Source organism: Bos indicus, chromosome 6 (assembly GCF_029378745.1).
Source record: "Bos indicus isolate NIAB-ARS_2022 breed Sahiwal x Tharparkar chromosome 6, NIAB-ARS_B.indTharparkar_mat_pri_1.0, whole genome shotgun sequence".
NCBI lineage: Eukaryota > Metazoa > Chordata > Mammalia > Artiodactyla > Bovidae > Bos > Bos indicus.
In genome coordinates, this window is record NC_091765.1 from 12,725,534 (window position 1) to 12,743,552 (window position 18,019).

The 18,019-nt window shown below is 38.3% G+C and overlaps 1 protein-coding gene across 17 annotated transcripts in view; it reads left to right on the forward strand.

Annotated features, from left to right (window-relative positions):
* Positions 1 to 18,019, forward strand: part of CAMK2D (calcium/calmodulin dependent protein kinase II delta) — a 317,101-nt gene that overhangs the window by 112,703 nt on the left and 186,379 nt on the right. The window lies entirely within an intron of this gene.

Genomic DNA, 18,019 nt, shown 5'->3' on the forward strand with positions numbered 1-18,019 from the left:
TTAAAGACCCTAGCTCCAAATATCCTCCCATTCTGGGGAACTGGGAGTTGGGACTTCAACATGAATTTTGGAGAGACACAATTCAGCTCATAATATTGACTAAAGAGGACTTATACAGTACAAACTGATTATAGTTAAAAGACTGTGTTTCTCACTCAGGTTTAAGGTAAATGAAATCGTAGTTTACTGAACTTGTTATTCATATGAAGGAAAGTTGTTTTTGCTTATTTGTTTTTAATAGGGATTCTTCTATGAAACTCAACTTCTGTAGATACTGAAAGTAGTTGCCTCCATTTCCTATAGCAGACCAAAGATGAACCAAAGAAACCCAAAGTAAAACAAGAATGATTTTCATTTTGACTCCCGTACAGAATAGCCTTACCAAAAAAGGGGAAGCTGTACACTGGGGAAAGTTCTAAAGTCTTGTGACATCGCGCCATCAACACACTCGGACACAAAATAGCGTTTTCTCAAGGGTCCGTGGCAGCCAGTGTCCTTGGTCACTGCACTTGAGGTTTTCTTCTCTCTCTCAGGTATCATTCATTTACTCAACAAATTAATATTTTGAGAATATAGTGAGAATACAGCAGTCTAATATTCCTCCCCTTGTGGAGCTTGCATTGCTGGGGTAGACAGACCACACATGGCGGACGTTAGGCTGTGTTATTACTGGGAGAGAAAGCAGGGGAAAAGAAATTGGGTATGATGGGGAATTAAAGGACTGATCAGGATGACTTATTAAGAATGAAATTTGATTGAAAACCTAAGAAACAGAAGGAGGCAAGTCTGCGGGAAGAGACTCTTTGGGAAAAGAAAGCTCTACAGGCAGAGGGAACAAACTGCCTTTGCAAACAGGCCCTGAGGCAGGCACTTGCTCCGTGGACTCCACCAAAGCTTTTTTTCCCCTGATTGGAGAAACGAGGATGAGTCGTTTTTATTTTATCTTAATTGATGGAGCTCCATGCTATGTAATGTGACAATGTTGCATTTACTCTTGTAATGACAAATGGTGAAACAACAAGAACAACAGTAATATAAAATGGTCAGGCACCACAGGCAAAGTGTGCCCTGTAGATAGTTGCTACCGTGGACACCTGCTGTTGGACTGGCAGGTGGTCCTGTTGAGGTCGTTAACAGCTTCACAGGGATCTCTTGCTTACTTGCTACTCGTTCTGGAAGGAAAGACAGCGTTTGGCCTTTTCTTTTTCTAATGTGTTCATGTATTTCTTTGGTTGTGCTGGGTCTTAGTGGCTGTATGCAGGATCTCCATTCTTCATTGCGTATATGGGATCTCTTCAGCTGCAGCATATGGAATCTGGCTTGAACCCAGGCCCCCAGCCTTGGGAGCGTGGAGTCTTAGCCACTGAACTACCAGGAAAGTCATAGCATTTGGTCTTGATTTCCTTGAAATAGATAATCTGGTATCTAAAGAATATGAGAGTCTTATCCTCCTCTACTTCCTCTGTTCTATTATTTGCTTGGTTTTCTTAAATCTGTCAGGTTTTTTGAACTTCAAGGACGGAAATACTATTTCTGATGATTTTTTCCCCTGTGAAAATTGGCTTGGTGCATTTTTATTTTTGTGTGTCTTTCTCTTGGCCCAGAATCGATAATCTGAGGATTTACAGCAACTGAAATGTTGCTCCCAAAGAAACATATTAAACCAACTAAAAGTGGTCATTCACTAAACCACTTTTTCTTCAGCAGTTTTTTTTTTTCATGTTTTTTTGATTTTCAAAGTAATACACACATTTAGTAGATAATTTGGAAAACACAATTATATAGGAAGAAGAAACCAGTGAGAACAACTTTTTAATATTTGTTCATGTCTGCCTTTTTATAATGCATCTTCTGTGTATGCTAATTTCCAGCATGCTCTTGTATACCTTTCATTCCCCTTTAGACAAACCATGAAAATATAATTTCTAATTGTCAACAAAGTTTATTGAGTGTGAAGCTATCACCAGCCCATGTTCTAGGCTTAACATACTGGTAATGAAGCAGTGATCAAGAAAGATAATATCCCTGCTTTTCCCCAGGCTTGGAACCTCATGGAAGGAGAAAGGCCGTAAACAAATAAACCTTGGGAATAATGTCATGGGAACTGGTTCTCTGCAGAGAATTCAATTAGGGTAATTTGATACTGTCAAAGAGAGACACAGCACACACAGTTAAAGTCAGTAGACAGATTTGATTCAGTATTACTGCAGTAGAAGAAAAAGCTGAGCTAAATTCTGATTTTAGCAAAGACAACTGGAGATTTTATGACCAAGGAGTAAAATGAGGGGTCAGTGAGTGGAAAGTTATTAAGAAGAGCTATCAAAAGTAGGGGGGATTCTTGCTAAAGTGGCCTAGAATAACAAAATTCTTATTAAAGGCAGACTGAGGACTTAGATATCAAGGATAGATGGTGAAGAACTTGATCAGATTTCAAGGGTAAGCAAATATCAAAGGTGGGAGGATGACTTCCCGGGATTCTTTGCTAAAACTCACTCAGTTAGTTTGAGAACAGGACCTCAAAGTAAATGACCTAGTTGAAAAGAGGGCTTCAGTTCAGTTCACTCGCTCAGTCGTGTCCGACTCTTTGAGACCCCATGAATTGCAGCACGCCAGGCATCACTGTCCATCACCAACTCCTGGAGTTCACTCAAACTCATGTCCATCGAGTCGGTGATGCCATCCAGCCATCTCATTCTCTGTTGTCCCCTTCTCCTCCTGTCCCCAATCCCTCCCAGCATCAGAGTCTTTTCCAATGAGTCAGCTCTTTGCATGAGGTGGCCAAAGTACTGGAATTTCAGCTTTAGCATCACTCCTTCCAAATAACACCCAGGACTGATCTCCTTTAGAATGGACTAGTTGGATCTCCTTGCAGTCCAAGGGACTCTCAAGAGTCTTCTCCAACACCAAGGTTCAAAAGTATCAATTCTTCGGTGCTCAGCCTTCTTCATAGTCCAGCTCTCAGATGAGCCTAAACCTGGGTCGAGGAAAGAGTCTCTGTCATTACTTTAGAGTGGCTTGTCTGGCACAGTATGTATGCGGAGGTCACATTTAAAGTTATAGCTCCATGACGGGAAGAAGCCGTCATGGAAAAGCTCAGAGAGGAAGGACTGTGAGCAGAGGAGCTTCTCTTGTTGGGCGGGGAGTCAGGCTCCAGCGTGTGCCCTGTGCTGGGGGAACGAGAGGTGCCCTTAGATGAGTCAGAAGAATAGTAGTACCTGGTGGGAGGACTTTTAAACCAGGTTAGAGGGTTTGGGTTTTATTCTAAGTGCAATGGGAAGCCAAGTGAGAGGAGCAAATCACAGACCGATTTGCTCTGTCTGTGGTGTGTGAAACGGGTTGTAGTCACCTAAGCAGAGTCAGAAATAATAGTGCTCCTCCAGTTCACCAAAATCCCGTTTTTATCACCCTAGTGTCCTTGGCTCCATTGTCTTGGGTAAGAATTGCAATAGCTCCAGCATGGCGCCCTTCTCTGTGTGCGCCGTGTAGTCTCTGAAAAGCCCCATGCATGCTTTGACGCCACTAATGTGAAAGTAGAGGCAGTTTCCTCAGTAGCCCCATTGTTTCTCTGACCTTGAAGCAGCGCGTCAGTTTGTTTGAACAAACTGGAAGGATTATATTGATGGCTAACTCTAAACTGGCACCACAGCATTGATGAAATTTGGGGAGATTGTCTGACCTCATGCTTCTGTTAGTTAGCTTGTTTTCGATTGTTCATCTCTTATTTGAATAAAATGGCTTATATTCTCTTGAGGTATGAAAAGATTTGTGGTAAGCCAGATAGTTTGAGCTACTTGTCAACGTATTTACTAAACCAGGGGAAAATGCCACTAAGGTAGTGAAATAAAATATTGATACTTAAGGTAATAGCTAAATCGTTCTCAAAGTGATTCTGTATTTCCATTGCTTTTGTGCTTGATCTTTGATCAGCATTATTACTGAGAAATTTATTGAAACCTGTAGTGAAGCCCAAATAATTAAAAACAGTAAGGAAAAACTAGGAAGAGAAGCAATATACTCATTAAATTCAGGTATACGAATCTGAAAAGAACTGGACTAGGGAAAGAAAAGAGAAAATATCAAGAGCTGATAAATTTGATGCCCTCAGTGAGAAAATGCCTACTTACAATCCTTTATTTCCGAGGAGATCAGTATTTGAGACAACTTTGCAGTTAGTGGTATGACAAGATTTTGTTACTGGGTTATCCCATTCTCTAAGGACTTGAATTTACCCTTTTTGTAGATGTTGGAAAGTGCAAGACAAGTTTTTGAAAGTTGGAAGGAACATTTCTATTTGTAGAGGATCAGCATCACCTTTTAAGGGGAGCCTTTACTGATGAGGCTTAGCGAAGCCCAGTAGCCGGAGAGTCAATGGAAGGGATATGTGGCCTTTTCAAGTCTAGTCTGTGTTAGAGCCCTGGGACCCCACCTACAATGAGTTAACCTTCCTGAGATCATAATCTCTTCATGATTACGTCCTTTTTACTGTCTCTCATAGCCACGACCCTAGAACACATAAACACAGTCACTGATATGTCGTTATAAAGTGCAATAGAAAATTAAAGATGTAGTATTAATGGAAAACTCTATAGACTTGTGGACCCCGCTTTATTCTACTTCTGTGCTGATCTGTTCTGTGAAGTGCCAAAGCACGTTCTGTCTGCTCACTAACTTCTAGCTGTTTTCATTATAAAGAAGAGAAGATTTTGATCTTTTTATTTCCTTCTGAGAATTATTAGAATTAAATAAGGCATCTTGTCATTTTGGTGAGGAGTTAATAAACTTTGGAAGCTATTTAATGTAGATAAACAACTGAAAAAATTATTATGGAGCATCACTTACCAGAAACTACCTAATTAATCATTTTATTTTTTAATTGAGGTATAGTTAGTTTACCATATTGTTTTAGGTGTACAACATAGTGATTCACTTTTTCAAGGTTATATTCCCTTTATCGTTATTATGAAATATTGGCTGTATTCCCTGTGTTGTACAGTATATCATTGCAGCCTGTTTGCTTTATACAGAGTAGTTTGCACCTCTTGAAACCCTGTTGCTATCACCCCCCCTCACCCCACACTGTGACCACGCGTTTGTCTGTGTCTGAGTCTGTTTCTGTCTTGTTGTATTCACTGGTTTTATTTTTTAGATTTCATAATTAAGTGATATTATACAATCATTTCTTAATATTTAGTAATTTCTTCCTGAGAGGTATATGTACTCAATAGTGGGAAAATATATTTCAAAATCTGTTGTGTATTATTTGTATGATATAAACTGTCTGTGTATCTATATCATATTATGTATAATATACATATTATAAATAATCAGAATCAATATTGCAGTGAAAGAGCTCTCATAGGTTATCAGTACAAACTCTTATTTTTTTCAACCATTAATGAAACTAACATTTTCTAAATCTATATGACTTAATCCAAAGTCACAATTCTTTAATGACATTGACAAACTTAAATTGATCATACCCTCTATATACAGAGGTATTGGTGTTTAGGAACCTGATTTGTAGCAATATGCTTGAAAAGTCATTGTTATTTGTGTTTTCCTTTCTAGGAGAATTTTGATGATGTTTTTGGTTCAAATAAGTCTTCCCCTCATATAGGGTAAACTTTAAGTTTAAAAACTACCAATACTAATACAAGAAAAGAAAATTCAGTAAGTTTTGGTGAATATAAGTTATACCTTATATATTTGCCCGGGTATGAATCAGAAAGATACTCTGATTGAACGAGTTTTGTAATTTGACATATATAACAATACATGAAATTACATTCAATGACAGGTAGAAATTAAAGAATATATATAGACATTTCTTTCTATATAAGCAGTTTTCCCATGCCTGTGAGTGATAATTTATGACATCGAGGGTATGTATAATTTCCTTTTCCTAAAATATAAAACTGGAAGAGTCCTTAGGAATTATTTAAGCCCAATATAGAGTCTACAGATAGAGAGTGGAAGTTTTAGTAGGGAAATATGCCCAAGGTCCCTCACAGATCTCCAAAGAGATGATAAATGTACAACGTGCTTAGGACCTCATTGTGCATGTACTGTCTCTTCTTTTACTTGATCTTGGAGGTATGGTGTCATACTGTAAAAGTAATATGTTAACCTCATTTTTAGATCTCCCTAGTCTTTTCAAAAAGTTGTTGGGTCAACTAGCATCCTTCTAATTTGTACAAGATAAAATTAATAGTCTCATGTTCTTATGTTTCTAACAAAATTTTACCTTTCCTCTTTCAGGTTTCTAGAATTTATAAGAAACCAATCCAATCACGTTTCGTATAAGCTTAAATTCAGTAAATATTAATCTTTTTAAAAATATTTATTGATTTGTCTGTGCCAGGTCTGGTCTATATGTGGGATCTGGTTCCCTGACCAGGGGTCTAACCCCAGCCCCCTGTACTGGGAGCTTGGAGTCTTAGCCACAGGACCACTAGGGAGGTCCCAGCAAATACTAATCTTAGACATTCCCAGTAGTTAGCAGATGATTAAACTGCCTTACATGGCTGTTGCTACAAGATTTTGGTTTTGAACCCTTTAAAAAGTCACATGGGGAAGAACAGCTCATGTAAGTAAATGTTGAATTGGTGTGCTGAGAAGACAAAATAAATGTTTTTGTGAATGACAGTCAAAAGTTTTTTTCAGTGTTGTGAGAAATTCAACAATGTTCCAAGCACATAATACTTAAGTAGTTTTTCTCTATGACCTCCTTCACTATTGGCAGTTAGGCCTAATATTCATGTTTGCAGTTACTCAAGAATATATCATTTTTATTGTTAACCAACTTTCTCCAGTAACTGTCCAACAGATAAAAGGTAATTTAACACTGTTCAATAATAAAAACCAAAGTACTCTTGGTTTATCTTCACCTTTTATTTGATTAGATCTCACTTCTTTTGCTTGATTATTTGGTGTGAAGGCTAAGTTACTTTTTAGAACGTCTTGCTGTCTGCAGAATTGATTATCCTCTTCTAACAAATGTAGCACAAACTTTTTTTTCTCCCACCAAATAAATATTTTCAAAAATACTCATTATCTATTAGCTTTTCCTCCCTCCTTGCCTCCTTTCCTTCCTTCCTTCCTTTTTGTTTATTTAATATGGCCAGTAATATACACTTTATAATTTTTGGTTGAAAGTTAAATTCATAATCTTTAAGAGTAAACATCTTATTTAGTAGAAAGATAAAATACTGGTGTAAAAACTCTAGATTCAAGATAATATTTTAGATTCTCTTTTAATTAGTGAGTTTGGATCTGAGTCCATTTGTTATTGGTTCCTATGTAAGTTATTTTTCCCATCCATCAAATGAAAAAGCCAGCTCCTGAGTTACACCAGAAGTAGCTGGATTGTGTGTGAAATGATAGAGAAAACGGTCCTGTTACAAACGAAGGACAATTTGTGATTGAGACTTACTGGGTAGTACACGTTGATCTGTCAATGCATATTGTTTACCGGAACATATCTCCTGATTTTTCTTCTAAGCCTATTCTGTCTCCTCCTTGTCCCATTTTCCCTAGTTTTGGGTCAGAGTCCCCTAACAGAGTACCGGAAGTTTGTGTTAGTTTCTCAGGCTCAGAATTAGACCCCAAGCTAAAACTTGAAAGAAAAATAATTCCAAGTATTACTTGCACCCTTTTCTTCGTTTGTTTTCCTGGGACTTGAGTTGGTTGGAATCATCTCCTCTCTCTGCCCTCACCACAGGCAAGAACAGTAGTCAGGAAGCCATGAAAAGAGCTCAGGAATCTTTTAATCACTTAAAAATCATTGCTGTACTCCCTGTCTTCTGATAGCTTCGATAATAAAAATAAATTTAGGTATAGAAAGCTATTCTGTTAAGATTTGAAGATGGGCCGAATGAAAAGAAACATTCCAGTAAACTCTGTCACCAGAGTTACTAACAGAACTGTTAGCTGTGCTATCAGGCACTGGTCTGAGCACTCTCCATGCTCATGGTCTTTTAATCCACAGTACAAACACATGCCCTTCTTATCTCCATTTTACAGACCAGGAATCTAAAACCCAAAGAGATTACACAGTTTACCAAAGTCATACAGCTGTAAGCAGTCAAGCTGGAATTCAAGCCTGTAGATGCCACTGATACTCTCACAGTCCATGCTCTAACTTTGGATCACTCAAACTGTTGTTTAATAAGTAGAGAAAAGAAGCTCCAAGTTTTGTGAAGATTCATTAAAATAACAGTAGACTAAGACCTTTTCCTAGAGATATTGTGTAATTTTACTATTTATCTTTATTTCTAACCCCAGAGGGGAAATATCATCATGAGATTATTGAAACACTCATAGCAGATACAGATATTATGGAAATAATTTGATTTTCAGTTCAGTCGCTCAGTCATGTCCGACTCTTTGCGACCCCATGAATCGCAGCACGCCAGGACTCCCTGTCTATCACCAACTCCCAGAGTTTACTCAGACTCATGTGTCAAGTTGGTGATATCATCCAGCCATCTCATCCTCTGTCGTCCCCTTCTCCTCCTGCCCCCAATCCCTCCCAGCATCAGAGTCTTTTCCAATGAGTCAACTCTTCGCATGAGGTGGCCAAAGTACTGGAGTTTCAGCTTTCGCAACATTCCTTCCAAAGAAATCCCAGGGCTGATCTCCTTCAGAATGGACTGGTTGGATCTCCTTGCAGTCCAAGGGACTCTCGAGAGTCTTCTCCAACACCACAGTTCAAAAGCATCAATTCTTCGGCGCTCAGCTTTCTTCACAGTCCAACTCTCACATCCATACATGACTACTGGAAAAACCATAGTCTTGACTATACAGACCTTTGTTGGCAAAGTAATGTCTCTGCTTTTGAATATGCTATCTAGATTGGTCATAACTTTTCTTCCAAGGAGTAGGCGTCTTTTAATTTCATGGCTGCAGTCACCATCTACAGTGATTTTGGAGCCCCAAAAAATAATGTCTGACACTGTTTTCACTGTTTCCCCATCTATTTCCCATGAAGTGATGGGACCGGATGCCGTGATCTTCGTTTTCTGAATGTTGAGCTTTAAGCCAACTTTTTCACTCTCCTCTTTCACTTTCATCAAGAGGCTTTTGAGTTCCTCTTCACTTTCTGCCATAAGGGTGGTGTCATCTGCATATCTGAGGTTATTGATATTTCTCCCGGCAATCTTGATTCCAGCTTGTGCTTCTTCCAGCCCAGCATTTCTCATGATGTACTTTGCATATAAGTTAAATAAGCAGGGTGACAATATACAGCCTTGACATACCCCTTTTCCTGTTTGGAACCAGTCTGTTGTTCCATGTCCAGTTCTAACTGTTGCTTCTGACCTGCATATAGGTTTCTGCAGAGGCAGGTCAGGTGGTCTGGTATTCCCATCTCTTTCATAATTTTCCACAGTTTATGTGATGCACATAGTCAAAGGCTTTGGCATAGTCAATAAAGCAGAAATAGATGATTTTCTGGAACTCTCTTGCTTTGATTTTACTGACAGTAATTTTTTATATCTTGGTGAAAAAAATTTTAATGGTCATTTTTGATCCTGTATTAATAATTTGCTTGCTGTGCCAGACAACCTTTTACTATAAATATCTGTCAGTAAACAATGAAAGTTAACAAACTAGCAGTGGTAGTTAAGGTGATGTGTAACAGGACAAAACAAACTTTAAAAAACTATTCTTTAAGTTGTAAAAAATGAATTAGAACAGGACATTTACAGGATGATGGATTCTAAGATCAGATGAATCCTCAAGTGGACATGTGTTTTAAAAAGCCAATGCTTATAACTTATTTTAATAGACTATATTCAGCAATAGTAATTTAGTTTTAAGATAACTTTTGAAAGTACAGTTTAGAGTTCAAGTTTAACAGTTATTTCTACCATTTTATAATGCTTGCTGTGGTTTAGTTTGGTTTAAAAAAAAAAAGTTGTCACTTTGGTAATGCTGTAATCTCATTCTCCTTAAGTTTGAAAATAGGGATTGGTTTTCTTTACAAATGCTCAAAGGTAGAGGTGTTTGCTTTTTGACTTTGGTTTGTAGTTCATCTGCTTAACAAAAACAACCCCAGCTTTGATTAACTCGCCCTGGAGTGATGATTGTGTCAGATTATTCTTTGATATGTTAATTTTGTTGATTATTTAGTTTAAAAAGCTAATGGACTGTGTTGAAGGAAAGGAAATAGATACATACAGTAAGTAATATGACTTCAATTCTTAAAATATTTTTTCATATTTTGTATTTCAGTGGTTATTTACAGTATGCTGTCTATGAAATGACACAAATCTTTTGATAGGATTTCATTCACACTATTGAAATTCAGTAGCTCACTGTTAAAAGTTTTCAGTAATAAGTATATCGTGTGAGTTTTAACAAAATGCTTAGAATAAGAAAAATTTCTGTAGCCTAAAAAATTAATCTCCAAAGAGGATAGCAGTAATTTGTGAGTCCGTTATTTTGATGTATAGAAAATCTTGTCTTTCATTCATTCTGTTCTGAAAATGAATAATTTTACTTTCCGATATTTAACGGGGAATCTTATGTAAACAGTTCCCCTGTAGAGAGAGTCATAATTATGATTCCCTTGAGTATCAGTGGTTTTGCATATTCAAATGACTTTGGGTTAGATTATTTGTGAAAATGAATAAATAAAACAATGCTTTGTTGATCTATTTTGTATTAAAAGCAAAGCTCTTTAAAATCAAAGTGGTGGAACAGTGTTTTTATACTTTGATTAGCTCTGAAAATATTTACCTTTAAAAATATTATTTAAAGATACTGATTTAATTTGGCACTTAAAATACTGAAAGGCAACAGAGATGAGTGAGACCTAGTCCTTAACCACAAGGAATTTACAGTTTAGGAGGGCAGATAGTGATGTATGCAATTAAAATAAAATGTGGTTATGTACTATAATGAAGCAATTACTAAGGGCCATGAGAACACTAAGGAATAAGCTAAAACGTTTAACTGAAATACGTTGGGTAATGAACAGAATTTTGCCATAAAGAAGTAGGGATCGGACTCCAATAACATTACAGAAAGGACATCAAAGGGAAAGATCAGATATACGTGTTCTTATCACACTTGAGGAATGATAGAAACTCTGGAATGATTAGAGTGTATCTTGTGTGTTGGTTGTAAAGATTGATTGGGAGTAATAATGGAGAGTCTTGACTTTCTATGCCAGGGAATTTGATCACTAATCTATAGAAAATAGGAAATAATTAAAGATTTATTTAGTCGACACACATGATTATCTCAGTTTTCCCCGAAAGACAAATTTGGTAATAATAAACATAATTGTTTAGTGTCAGGAGAAATGTGTTGAAAAGCATTTAAGAGTCTTTTGAATTAATTTATGTATAAGACATGATGAGTTCCTGAACCATGGTAGAGGTATCTAGTTAGGGAACAAAGCAGGAAAAGAAAGTTGGGCGAGATTAGAAATTTAGTTGAATTTGAGAACATGAAATTATTTTTTTAAAGGTTGGAAAGTATCTCCTTTGGGGGACCATGGGCAAAAAAAAAAAAAAAAAAGGAAACTAGAAAGAGCACACAACACCACCTAAAACCTGATCCCTTTTTGCCAGAAAGTGTAAGCCTCTCAGCACTTGGGCATTCCTCTTCAGGATGGAAGTGATTGACAGTGATTATGACCGTCCCTCCTGGACCAGTGCATGACTATAGCTAGACTTTTGGTTTGGGGTCTTTTGTTTTTATGGAGGAAGTCAAACCAGTCAGGTGTTCTCCAAGTGTCTTCTGAACAAGGAAGATAGTTTCTGTCCGCTCTGTCACTTAACTGTGTGGTTCAGCATTTCTAGGATGTTCTTTCTCCCATGTCTCTCAACGAGGCTCATTTCTCACTAGTCCCTCAAGCCTCAGCCAAACATGTATCTTTTATTGACTCAGGACTTTAATTATTTTAATTTGGATATATCTTATCTGACTTACACGTGAGACATGACAGAGGGCTCTAGAAAATGTGAATACGTATTTGGAGACATTTACATGTAAGGAATGGCAGCCCACTCCAGTATTATTGCCTGGAGAATTCCATGGACAGAGGAGCCTGGTGGGCTATCGTCCATGGGGTCACAGAGAGTCGGACCCGACTTTGCCTACATGTACTGAACTGAACATATAGGGGATAGGCTTTCCAGGTGGCGCTAGCGGTAAAGAACCTTCCTGCCAGTGCAGGAGACATAAGAGATGCGGGTTTGATCCCTGGATTGGGAAGATTCTCTGGAGAAGGAAATGGTAACCCACTCAGTATTCTTGCATGGAGAATCCCATGGACAAAGGAGCCTGGCAGGCTACAGTCCATAGGTTTGCAAAGAGTCAGACACAACTGAAGCAACTTAGCATGAACACTCATGTAGGGGATAGTGAGAGTGAATAAACACACTCAGTGGTATGAGGATTATCAAGAGGCCAAAGGCAGATGATGATAAATCCCTACTTGTAAAGGGCATGAAAAACTTCTTTTCAAAAGAGTTTTAACAGTGACTATCTTTATTCTCAATGTGCTTTAAGAAAATGTTTATATAAAATAACTAAATTTCCTAGATAAATAAAAGGAAATTATATATGGGGACAACTTATTTAGAAATATACAAGAAAGTAATATTGACTTCATTTTTAGCAATAATAGCTCAAATGTGTTGATTTTAGGTAGACTTACATCAATTCACTCTTGTAACTACCAAGACTATGTTTTATTAACAGGCTTAAACTTATTGGAGCTGTAAGGAAGTTACAATATTGAAGATGGTATTTTTTTCTTTAGCCAATTGCCATTCCCCAAACAATTTCTCACTTAGAAGCTGGTAATTCCAATTATATATTTAAATTTCTTTGTTAGGAACTTTCTAAAAGAGCTCTTACAAAACGTGGTTTTCAAAACATATGTCATTCTTATATGTGTAGATTATTTCAGTGATCTTTTCTTTTGATATTCTTTATCCAAATCTTCCTTTCAAATTACATCTCCTGATCACTTTCTAATAACCCATTCATAATATGGACAAGAGAAATAAAACAAGGCCTTTTTCCCCTCAGAAAGCCAAAGAATCAGTGATTTAAAATCACCGATTGTCAGCCTGGGGTGGTTTTGTCCCCTTCTCTCTCTCCTTCTCCTGGATCTGTTTAGCAGTATGTGTTTTGGTTGTCACAGTTGAGGGTGCCCATATGGCATCAGTTGACTAGAAGTCACAAATGCTGCTAAATATCCCACAGTTCAAAAGACAGCCCCTCACGATAATGGATTATGTGGTCTAAAATGTTAATAGATAGCTAATGGAAATTTGCTGTATGACTCAGGGAACTATGACTGGGGCTCTGAAATAACCTAGAGGGGTGGGAAAAGGCGGGAGGTTGGGGGGGAGATTCAAGAGGGTGGGGACATATTTTCCTATGGTTCATTGATATTAATGTATGACAGAAATCGAACCAGTATTGTATATCAATCTTCAATCAATTAAAAATAAATATTTAAAAATTTAATATTTTTAAAATGAAATTGAGTAGATTGGAAGACTCCAGTTTAAAGGAAGAGTGACAACATTAACAATAAGACAAATAGCCAGACTAGCTGTAACTCTGGATACTTGTAATTTCCTACATTAAAAAAGTTTAATCAATGTGTCCCCTTAAATGAAGGACAAGTAGGCAATGGTACTTGCACAGAATATCCTGCACGCAAAAGTTTCTAAAATATTTCAACAACAAAGTAGAAAAAGAACTAGTTTAAATGTCAACTGTAAATAAGATGAAATACCGATTAGGATTTTGTTTTTTCTAAGTTTTTTTTTTTTTTAAAAGAAGGGTATTTGTATAATGAAATGTTTTTTATTTAAAACAAAGTGAAAACTATATGTCAATACCCTCCAAGAATCAGATAAATGGAGATTAAAAAGAAATATAATTCTCTAGTGAAATAATTTTGTCTTCATTGTGAGTCATTTAGAACAGTGGTTCTTACCACTTTTGGATCTTGAACCGCCTTTGGATAAATTTCTATAGGTTATAGATTCTCTTCACAAAATAACATATTGACGTCAAAATTTTCATATAGTTTGGAGTATTTACAGAGATCAATAAAACCTAAATATGGACCTTTGAACCATAGATTTCATAATAAAACAAAAAAATTATTTCTAAGAAATTTCCTTTTACTCTTAAACGTAACTTTTATGTTATTCTTAATGATCTTGTAATTCACATAAAATGATTTGCACAGTTCTCTCCACCTCAACTCCCATCGTAATAAAGCATGCATTTTGAGATGGGGCTTCCGCCTGTGAAAAGGAGAATTACCACACAGTTGATTTGAGAAATAAACTCCTAGACAGGAACTAAGCTAATCTCACATTTATTTATGCCTATTTGTACTTTTAGATTATTAATCCCCCCCAAAGAATTTTTTAAGAAAATGAATAATGTAAGATTTTCAGTCTGCATCTAGTGAAGAGAATAAACTGCTGTTGAAACAATTCAGAAGTATCTAATTAAAGTGAAGCCTAGAAATTGCAATGTAAGCAGCAGCCAACGTACCAGAGACTGGTGCTGACATATGCTAATTGCAATCCTTTAAAAATCTGCTCATTAAAACAAGTTTTATTAGGCAACCTTGGCAAACCTGATTCCTTACTTCACATACCAAAGGGCAATGAAATTTGTTTAAATAAAATAGAATAATTCTGCCTTCTAACTAATTTTGACAGGTCCTGTTCCCATTTAATCTGAATCAGTGATGCATTACTATGATGTAACAGTTGCAAAGCATCTCCCAATAAAACCGAAAAAAAATGTAACTCTCCTGAGGTCTTCCCGTAAACTGGAAAATGTTATTGATTTATTTTTTTTGAGACTAAATGAACGGAATGTTGTGTTGCAGTGAGTTGTTTTTAATTTGGGAACATTTTCATGTTTCAATAGTGAATTTTACCAGGATTACGCTGTCTGCTGTGGGTCTGACCACGTCTGTCCTCTGCTCCGAAACTGCTCAGCAGCTTCTCAGGGAACAAGCCCTACAGCCCCCTCGATGGCCTGAACCTCTGCACAGGGATCACCAGCCGCTTTCCCTTCCTCATCTTGGCTCAGCTCCACTTGTTGCCCAACCCCTGGGCTGGTCTGCTCTACCCGCTCTGGGCTTCTTGGTTCCTCACTTGTGCCCTGTGTTCCTTCTAAGGATGCTGCCTCCACTAGCCCTCCAGAAATCCTGCAGGCTGCTTCTCTCAGACCTCTAGTCAACCATCACCTCATGAGGAAGCCTTCCCAACAGCTCTGTGTAAAAGGGTAGCCTCCTCCCCACATGCCCACCACACACTCTTTCCTGCCTTCTTTGCTTTCCTTTTTCTCCTTCACACTTAGCACTATACTGTATGCTTAGTTGTAGTTTTGATTATTTCCTCCCCACTAGCATATAAAGGGCTTCCCTGGTGGCTCAGTAGGTGAAAATTCCACCTGCAACGTGGGAGCCCTGAGTTCGATCCCTGGGTTGGGAAGATCCCCTGGGGGAGGGCATGGCAACCTCCTCCAGTATTCTTGCCTGGAGAATCCCCAAGGAAGAGGAGCCTGGCGGGCTGCAGTCCATGGGGTTGCAGAGTCAGACACGACTGAGCGACTAAGCACAGCACAGCACAGCACAGCATTTAAAACCCCATGAAGACAGGGAGTTTGCTTTTTAACCATTATATGTCCTTGTATCTAAAATAGCCTCTGACATAGAGTCTGTGCTCAGTAAATGTTTCAGAGATTAAACAATGCATGGTTGCATATATTCTTAAGTTTAGATCATCTAGAGGGGAACACACACCCTTCCATTAATATGGTGGTGGTGGTGTAGTCGCTAAGTCACGTACAACTCTTGCGACCCCATGAACTGTAGCCTGCCAGGCTTCTCTGTCCGTGGGATTCTCCAGGCAAGAATATTGGAGTGGGTTGCCATTTCCTTCTCCAGGGGATCTTCCCAACCCAGGGATCTAATCTGGATCTCCTGCATTGCAGGCAGATTCTTTACCAGCTGAGCTTTGAGGAAGGATTTCTATTAATATGAGAAAAACATAAATTTTAATTTACGATGTTGTTATTTTATTCAAGCACTGAGTTCATCTATAGAATTTTGGAATCCTTCTGGCTAAAGTAATATCAGTGGCTTAGGGCAAGACCATAGCTAAACACAGACTTTAAAACCAGAGAGCAAACTTAAGATTTCTATCTCTTTGGGCAGATCAAAACACCATATGGCAGCGTACCTCTTTTTCCTGCCTGGTCTTCCTAATAATCCCTTGTCACTTAGTCTGAAGTCCCCACCATGTGGCCTAGAATCTTGGCCCATACCCCTCTTGGTGACGTTTGAAGTATTTCCAGTGCAGCGTGGAGAATCTTAGGCATCTTTGTTGGAGTTTCAGGGTCTCCCTGGCAGACACCTACAACTGCTGGCTGCTTCTGCATCTTCCTGGGGAGCATTCTGTTGATACCCCAGGAAGCAGAACTGTTCTAGCAATAAATGCCACCAATGTGCCCATTTGCCAGATCACATACTGATCTGGTTGTGAACCTCATTCTTAGACATTTATGGGCTACCCCTTAATTTGACTACTTCACTCTTCAAAGCAAAAGCCTACTTTTCAGATGAAATTGCCAAACTGCTGAGTAAAGAAAGAGGGTTGGTTGTCTTTCTTACTCTTGCTTCTGTAATAGGCTTGTCCTGTCCTCAGTGATTCTTTTGAGGGCCTCTGGGAGCCCTTCCCTGGAGCAAGGATTGCCAAACTTTTTCTATGAAGCACCCAATAGGAAATATTTTAGACTTTGCTGGCCATGCCTTCTCTTGTCCTAACTGTTCTGACTTTGCCATTGTAATGCGAAGCAGCCATTTGTTGTTTTTCAGTGTCTAAGTCATGTCTTTATCTTTGCGACCCCATGGACTGTAGCAGGCAGGCTTCCCTGTCCTTCACCATCTTCCAGAGTTTGCTCAAACTCACGACCATTGAGTCTGTGATGCCATCCAACCGTCTCATCCTGTCACCCCCTTCTCCTTTTGCGCTCCATCTTTCCCAACATCAGGGCCTTTTCCAATAAGTCAGCTCTTCACATCAGTTGGCCAAAATATTGGAGCTTTAGCAGCAGTCCTTCCAATGAATATTCAAGGTTGATTTCCTTTAGGATTGACTGGTTTGATCTCCTTGCTATCCAAGCAGCCATAGACACTTCCTAAATGAATAGGCATGACTGTGCTCCAATAAAACTTGATTTACAGGCACTGAAATCTGACATTTATTTTTATATGTCATAAAATTATTCTTCTTTTGACTTTTTTTTTTTTGCAACCATTAAAAACAAACAAAAAACTATTTTCAGTTTATAGACCATTCAAAACTAGGCATCAGGCTTTATTTGGTCTCTGGGCCGCAGTTTGCTAAGCCCTACTCTGGAGTCTAGGAGACCTTCCTGGGTGGGTTGCTTGGACTTCAGATATCTGCTTGACTCCCCAGTGCTTTCTCTCCTGGGCCTAGGAAACAGCTTCATCTTGATTTCTTGGCCAGCTTGTATATTCTGAATCTCAGAGGACAGAAGCTAAAACATCTCAGTGCAATAATGACTTGTATGGCTTTCCATATCTGAATTCCTCTAATTCCAGAAAACAGTTGCACATCAAGTCTGGTTCCTGATGTGGTGCTTTTCCCGATTCTTGGTCTGTCTGTTCTTGAGATATGAAAAGCCTTGACTCTGCTGCTCAGTTTCTTCTCAGTCTCGCTGTTGGTCTTGCTGATTCCTTTGTCCCTAGTTGACTCTTGCCTGGATTTCTTGCCCTGCAGTGAGGTTCTGGATAGCTGTTCACCAATGTCCAGCTTGTCCACCAACTATCACACCCAGGTAACCTGTCGGTGTTGGATTTGGTTTAGAGGTTGGGCTGACATCACTCACAGCTTACGTGTATTCCTTTTTTACTTGAAACATGATTGTCTGTTTCAGATTACCTTTGTATTTACACATACAAGTACTATTTCTAAAACAGTTTTGACCCCTC